Source organism: Camelus bactrianus, chromosome 36 (genome assembly GCF_048773025.1).
Source record: "Camelus bactrianus isolate YW-2024 breed Bactrian camel chromosome 36, ASM4877302v1, whole genome shotgun sequence".
In the NCBI taxonomy this organism is placed as follows: Eukaryota; Metazoa; Chordata; class Mammalia; order Artiodactyla; family Camelidae; genus Camelus; species Camelus bactrianus.
In genome coordinates, this window is record NC_133574.1 from 301,757 (window position 1) to 309,674 (window position 7,918).

A 7,918-nucleotide genomic window follows, 5' to 3' on the forward strand; every position below is an offset into this window, starting at 1 on the left:
TAGAAGAATTTCTTTGTAATTTCAATTAAGGATGAGATTTCTTAAATTAGACCACAAAAGTAGTTAAAAAAAACTGAAAAAATATGACTCCATCACATTAAAATAACACAATAAATTGTACCATAAATAGAAACTAACCTACAGGCTTGCCGACTTAGAAAAGAACTTCATAACCTATTTAACAGGAAAGCTGTGTTTCTGTGCATTCATACAGTGGGATATTATCCTGTCTTTACAAAGAAGGAAGTCTTGCCATTTGAGACAACACGGATGAAACGGGTGGGCGTTACGTTAAGTGAAATAAGCCAGACGTAGAAAGACAAGTACTGTCCGACCTCATTTATATGTGGAATCTAAACGAGCTGAACCCACAGAAACAGAGAGCGCGTTCATGGTGGTCGCCAGGGGCTGGGGTGGGGGACACTGACTGGTGAAAGCATACAGACTTCCAGTTACAAACGAGTAAGTTCTTATGATCGACTGTGCAGCACGGCAACTACACCTGACAACACGATTGTGTAACCGAAATTTGCAGAGAGCAGAACTTAAAAGTTCTCACCAAAAAATTACAAGGAAAATGTGGGAGGTGATGGCTGTCTTGGCTGGCTCACTGGGGCACTCCTTCCACAAAGTGTACTTACACCCAGTCATCCCTTTGCACACTTCATTTTTTCTTTTTTGCACCGTTTCTGGACGTACTGCAATGACAGGTCGATGTGTGGAGTGGACGGAGCAAAGTCTTATTCCAACTCCCTGCTCCAAAAATCCATTTAATATATTGTCCTTGGATAGAGGACGTGTCAGATATTAAACTGACAAGAACAGATTCTACACTTGATCTCAGCCAAAAGGAGGAAAAGCGATACTTTGTACGTTTAAAATGTCTTACAATTTTATTTGTCAATTATATGTCAGTAAAGCTGGGGGAAAAAACCCCAGAAAAGTATTACAAGCCGGAATACATGTTTATATACATAAGTTCACACAGCAGCAAGAACCCACAGCACAGACATATTCTCAAATAGTCAAACTGTCACAGAGTAAAACAAAAAATGCACCAAAGAGGAAAGACGATGAGCAATTGATGACGGGAAGACAGCTAGCTTCACTAAGTTATCAGAGAAATGCTAATTCAAGTATAGGAAGTTCAGGTCCATAACCACGAGGTTGAGGATTTTAACAAGTCTGACTACTCTGAATCTGTTAGAATGCTTTCAATTTAAGTTAGAAATAGAACAGAAAAGAAAATCCAAAAAAGGTTGACTTAATAGCAAGGAAAAGTGTTACTGGACGTGTGACACCTGAACGTATGTGACTTTGGGTAAGTTGTCCTGTCCCCCCACTGTCTACCGTGTTCAAAATAAGGCCGATAAGAGCTGTTCTGATACAAATGATTGGAAAGATTAAGTGCACTGTGATGCCTAATATCTGTGAAGAATTCTTGGCTGATTATAAATTATTGTAGAATGTAACTCATCGAGGTCTGTGGTGTTCCACACTACTTTCCACGGCTACCTGCAGGTCTGACTTGCTTCTCTCTCTCTCTCTCTCTTTCTTTCTTCCTTCCTTCCTTCCTTTCTTTCTCTCTCTCTTTCTTTCTTTCTTCCTTCCTTCCTTTCTTTCTCTCTCTCTCTCTCTCTTTCTTTCTTCCTTCCTTCCTTTCTTTCTTTCTCTCTCTTTCTTTCTTTCTTCCTTCCTTCCTTCCTTTCTTTCTTTCTCTCTCTCTCTTTCTTCCTTTCTTCCTTTCTTTCTTTCTTTTTCTTTCTTTCTCCCCCTCTTTCTTTCTTTCTTTCTGTTTTTTAATTGAAGTACAGTCAGTTTGTAACACTGTATCAATCTCTGGTGCACAGCACCATGTCCCAGTCATGCATATACATATATATATATATTTGTCTTCATATTTTTTTTCCATTAAAGGTTATAACAAGACATTGCGTATAGTTCCCTGTGCTTTACAGAAGAAATCTTTTTTTCCTGTTTTTATATAGTGGCTAACATTTGCAAATCTCAAACTCCCAAATTCGTCCCTTCCCACCCTCTTTTCCTGGTAACCATGAGACTGTTAACTAGGTCTGCAAGTCTGTTTCTACTTTGTAGGTGAGTCCACTCATTGTACTGATTTTTGTTTTACTCTTTACAACCTTTTCGTATTCACTGTTCAGTAACCAGTCTGCGAGATGGCGTGTCTGTTTCTCAGGAAGCTGTTAGAAGGAGCCTTCGGTAGCACTTCACGTGGGGGAAAGGTACTTTGGGACTTTGCCGCCATCGTGTGGATATTAGGTTTACTATATGTGAAGAAAGCACATGCCTTTAAAAAAAAAAGATGTGTTGAGCCTTTAGGTTTATTTCAGGACTTCTTATCCTGGGTCCCTTCGACTCCCCAGCGTGACTTTACAGGACCCCAGAACCTCCTGAAAGCGTGTGTAAATTTTCTATGGGCGCGGGTGTGTTGCCGGGTGCTTCCATCAGAGCCTAGAGATGTAGCGATCAAGCAGAGGTGTGGCTCATCACAGGAGTGGTCCAGGCCAAAATGGAAGCACAGGAAACACAAGGGAACCTTCCTGGTGGCCTCGAAACGGCCCAGCCTCAGTATTGAGGCCAAGGCGTGCGAACTCCCACATCTGCCATCTTGGCCAATCGTTTCTCTCTCTTGGTCCCCGGTGTGTTGTCTCCCAAGAGTTGTTGTGAAGGTTCCCCCAACACATTGTATACGAGAGACAGACTTGGAAACTTTAAATGGCTAAGTCATGCTCACATTGCAAAAAGACTTGGTCTTCAAAACACTGACCTTTGGCCATGAGAGAAAAAATTCTACCATGACTAATATTGGCAAAATCCAATGTTCTGCTGGAGCTGGAATCAACATGTTTTCCTGCACCTACTACTGAAACTGGACATTCGAGTAACTGCTGAACTGCTTTCTTTAAACAAAATTCCAGTGCATCGTGCCAGCTAATGAGGACTGTCTGCAAACCAACAGGAAGACTCCGGGATGTTCTCAACGGCTGGCATGGCTCCCCGCCGAATCCAGGTGTTGGGTCCACAGGATGCGTTTTATCCAACTGTGGTGATTAGTTGAGGCGCCCAGCGGTCGTTCCCAAGGTGACGGCTCCGCCAGGCCTGCATGGCAACACGCACCCGCATCTGCTGCGCCGTTGACCTGCAGAGACAAAGCGGGGCGGGAGGGACCCTGAGCACTGGCTACGTCTCCTCTAGACAAAGATTCTAAAACGCCCTTGTGAAGGCCTCGCTGATGCCCCTAACCTTGCTTTTGCTGGAATTCGATGCAAGGTTTGTAGATTAGCTACATATTACATCTCCACAGAGCGCGACCAGCCCAGGTGTCCGCCGAAAAGACACCATCAGGGGAAGATTCGGCAGCTCACGGTGAAAACGAATGTGAAAAGGAATATATGTGTGTTCACGTAGGACCGAAGCTCTGTGCTGTGCACAAGAAACTGACACAACCCTGTAAACTGACTGTAAGTCAGTTAAAAAATTGCTATTATTTTAAAAAAAAAAAAGGAGCAGATTCAGTGAGTCCCGTCTCTGTGAGATTTTCTAAGGGTCTCAGTTGAGACAGAAAAATCAAACTTTAAGTGAGGAAATATTTTTAAAAAGATCTGTAAGTAAACATATATATTTTTTATAATTTTTATTGAAGTGTAGCTGACTTACAATTTTAGCTTCAGGTGCACAGCGAAGTGATTCAGTTAATACATGCATATTTTTTTTTCTTTCCAGATTCTTTTCCATTATGTTATTAGAAGAAACTGAATACAGTTCCCTGTGCTGTACAGTAGGTCCTTGCTGTTCATCTATTTTATACACAGTAACGTGTGTCTGTTAATCCCAACCCCTAACTTAACCCTCCCCGCCCTGTCCCCTTTGGTAAACATGTATTTTTAGCTTTTTATAAGCTGCGCAGTTCTCTAACCCGGCGGCTCTTCCCGCATCCTGCACGGCTCTGGACCACGCTGTCCAAGAGGACCTCAAGGCGTGGTGACAGTGCACCGTGTCTGCCTTGCCTGTCTGCCCTCGCGTGGCATTGACACTGGGGATGCTGTTAGCGTGACCGAGGAACTGAATTCAGTTTTACTGACTTTTAATCAGTTCCACGTGAAACAGCCCCTCGTGGCTGTGGCTGCTCCACGGGGCAGCTCGCCTCGGAGAATCCAGCGTTCCTGAGCAGTCCAAGCGCCTTGGAGGACCAGCTGGTCGTCATGGTTCCTTAAGCACCACTCGTACGAGAGGCAGGATTCGCGGGCATGCTTCCCCTTCTCTGCATCTTCTAGAGTCGCCCGGGGGGGGGCCAGCCTGAGCCGGTCGCTGCGGCGCACAGAGCCAACCTAAACCCGCGTTTCAGCACACAGCCGCGCACTGAGGCCAAGCCGTCTCTCAGAAGTTCCATCCTGTGGAAAGCAAACCGTTCAGCTAAGGGGGCTTCTGGCAGAGTTGCGGGCGAGCCGAGGGCAGGACGAGGTCTCAGAGACCAGCAAAGGGGAGGTGGCCTCCTGGCCTCGGGCTGCAGGTGGAGCCGTGACACGGGGGCCTGGGGAGACGCCTGTCGGAGGCTGCCGCGCCACGGCAGGCACGTTCTGTGCAAAGACGGGGCACAGAACCTCCTGGAGCAGGTCCCGCCCTCTGGCGTCCGATCCAGCATTAGGAAGGGGACTTCCTTCCCCCTCTGCCTTTTACCAGCTACGCTTTTCAGAAGGCGGGTCTCCTGTCTCTTCTCACCACGTCCAGCCCCAGGCGTGACCACGGGACGCCGTTACCGCTCCCTGACATGCGCAGGGGCACCACAGTCTCCCTGCCCGGGAACCCACGAAGGGACGCGGCCCTCCGACTCCTCCTGGCGTGTGAACTAAGTCCTCGGGTCGCTGGTGGTGCTGGCCGTCGCCGCTCCTGCGGCAGGACTCCCGGGCAGTCACCTCTTCACCGTGAGAGCTGGGCTGTTTTTTGGAGTTTGTGTGCTTTTTTTGGTTTGTTTTGTTTAATTTCAGAAAATATATTCTTAAAATCGGAGCCGTTACCGTTTGGTGTAATTCGTTAAACATGCTTCTGAAACCAATGTTTTGATCAAACCCTTTCCATTCACCTTTGTGAAGGAGGAGATGTCACTGAATTTCCTGCTGGAAGTCTGAGAGCTTTGGAAGCAGGGACCTTGACGTGCGGAAGACGGTGTCTCCGTGGCCCCAGCGCCCCTGTCCCGGGTGGAGGTTTGTCTCAGGCGCTGAGAGGAGGAACTCGGAAGTGGTAACAGAATGGCATGAATGGCGGGGCCATTCTGAGGGGTCCCCGGGTTACACAGTAAAACAGCGCCGTGAGCGATCCTTGATTTCAGGACGGATTTGAAGGGGCCAGCTTCTCAGAAAGCACGTTTGCTGATCACGACACGGCCCGCGGGTGGGCGGGGCCTCGCGGGGTCTGGGGAAACGACACCGTGGAGGGGAGAAGGCCCGTGTGGTGTCCGTCTCCTCGGAACCTCGCGCAAGAGGGGACGCCCATCGGCTCTCGATGGGGGTTATGCGCTGAATAAAACACTGCCGCTGCTGATTTTAATCTGCAAGGCTCGCAGCTCCAGATTCTGCATCATTTCTCTCCTTTTTCATGATTCTCTTCGCTCCGGTCTTCCACACATGGTAGCAAAGCAGAGTCCTCAGCGCCACGTGCGCTGAGGCAGGTTTTGATGCTCAGCTGAGTGACGATATTACTGTGATAAACGTAAGGCTGTTTTACGTCCGATGTGAAGTCTGTGCAAACACTTCCAAAGGTCCTTCTTGCGCTGACGTGAACTTGAGATTGTAGCGGGATCCTTTGTGGCACTGGTGACACACTTTTCAACCTTGAAGTTCTTAGAGCAAGGATTTTAAGGGGGAAAAGAAACTGTTCACACTTAAGCTTATTTCTGGATTCATTTACGTTTGTAGAAGCCGTTGGTAACTTTAAAAAGAAACTGAGAAAGGACGAATTATTGCAGAGACTTGAGAGGCGGGTCAATCACCTCTCCATTCTGTTATTAAATTATAAAGCCTAAAAAATGTTTGCTTAGAATTAAAACATCACTTCAGTGCCACACAGAATTGAGGCTGCCGTTCTGGAGACTTGTGACCGTAAGCCGAGGGCACGTGGGAAGCAGCCGTGCGCCCGGGGGGCAGGCAGGGGACATTGTGGAGCCAGAAGACAGACCGGGGGCCACCGGGAGGCTGGAGCCAGGTCAGAGTTCACCAGAGGCCCCACCTCGGGCGCCAGCTGCAAAGTCAGCACCTCTCGGCCGCGTTTTCAGGTTTGCTGTCTGGAGTGAACATGGGGATGTTTTCCTAACAGAGAAAGAAGCAGGGAGGTATTGCTTGTGCCAAGTCGGTCTGGGGCAGAGGGAAGAGAAATTGCCTGGAGGGTCGACTTGATTGTGCTCCGCCACACTGAGGGTCGTGACAACGGCCAAACATCCCTGACTGAAAACGGGCTCTGGCCTTAGACAAATGTGAACTGTGGCCCAGGTGTGGGCCTGGGGGCCATCTGGCCTGGGCCAGTGAGCTGCCTGGAAAGCCTTTTGTGAAGTCTCTGGTCAGAGCAGCCCCGGAGTGGAATGCACCAGGACAGAGGAGACGTGAAGCCAGCCCAGTCAAACAGTCTTCTAATCCAAAGCGGAATATAATTTGGACTCCCAGGGCCCAGGAGGCACATCAAGGAGGTAAATAACTCACCCCGTCCACCGTCCACTCAGCAGAGCGTTCGTAAGTCATAAGACAAGAAATCAGGCCCTGCCGGCGATCGTTAAGGCCTCTCCTTTCATACAAAGCAGCCTGAGAAGTTAGCTTACATAACCCACTTCTGAACGGCTATATTTCCAACGGTGGGGTCAGCGACCTGGGTTCACACCGTCCGTTGCCATCTGCTGGCCGTGCCCCCGGGACAAATCGCATCTCTAAGACCCTCTCCACGTGGACAAGGAGGGGCGAGCATGGTAATAATCACAAACGCAGCATTTCTGTGATAATTAAAAATACACATGGAGGTACCAAGACATCTTACTCAAAACGTGGGCCCCCCACTGAGCGGCTCTGTGACGTGTTTGCTTACGTCGTAAACGAGGTGTGACCACGGCAGTGACTCCGGATGGTGACGAAATCGCGCCTGTGAAGGGCTTCGCCCGCGTCTGGTCCGTCGTGAAAGTGAGCTCTCGGCAGACGTTAGGCACCGGGGAGGGCAGCGATGAGGAGGAGGAGGAGGGGGAGAGGGGGACCCCTGCCCAGTAACGTTTTATGCATTTTCCACCGAAATTTCGTCCAGATTCATAACGTATCAAATGGTGGTTTTGACATTTATCTGACAAAACTAAACCTCAGCAGAGGAACTTAATGCTCCCCGAGCACATCGCTGCGCAGACTCCATGAGCCCCGTGTGTAAAGTATTCTGGCTGCGTCACACGGGGACAGCACGTGACAGCTGGTTTTATCGTTATGACGATTACTGTTACTAGTAATGTTGCTATTTTACTGAAGCCTCCTCGACGACACGCAGACCGTGAGCAACCTCACGTTTACGGGGAAAAGGGGGTGGGAAGGATACATTTGGGAGTTTAGATTTGCAAGTGTTAACTGTTATGTGTAAAAATGGATCTTTTAAAAATCTCTTCCGTAGAGCACAGGGAACTATATTCCATATCTTGTAATAACCTTTAATGAAAAAGAATTTATGTGCATGTGTATGTATGACTGAACCATTGTGCTGTGCACCAGAGATTGACACAGCATTGTAAACCGACTACATTTCAATGTTTAAAAAATTCCCAATATATAAACCTTAAAAAAAAGGATAAAGAAAATGTGGTGTACACACACACACACACACATATACTCACACTGGAATATTACTCAGCCATTAAAAGGGATACAATATGCCATTTTCAGCA

The 7,918-nt window shown here is 47.9% G+C and overlaps 1 non-coding gene across 1 annotated transcript; it reads right to left on the bottom strand.

The window, feature by feature from the left end:
• Positions 1–673: 673 nt before the first annotated feature.
• On the bottom strand, positions 674–864 carry LOC123615421 (U2 spliceosomal RNA). Its single transcript, XR_006722999.1, has one exon. It is a non-coding gene; the product is annotated as a U2 spliceosomal RNA (small nuclear RNA).
• Positions 865–7,918: the final 7,054 nt, after the last annotated feature.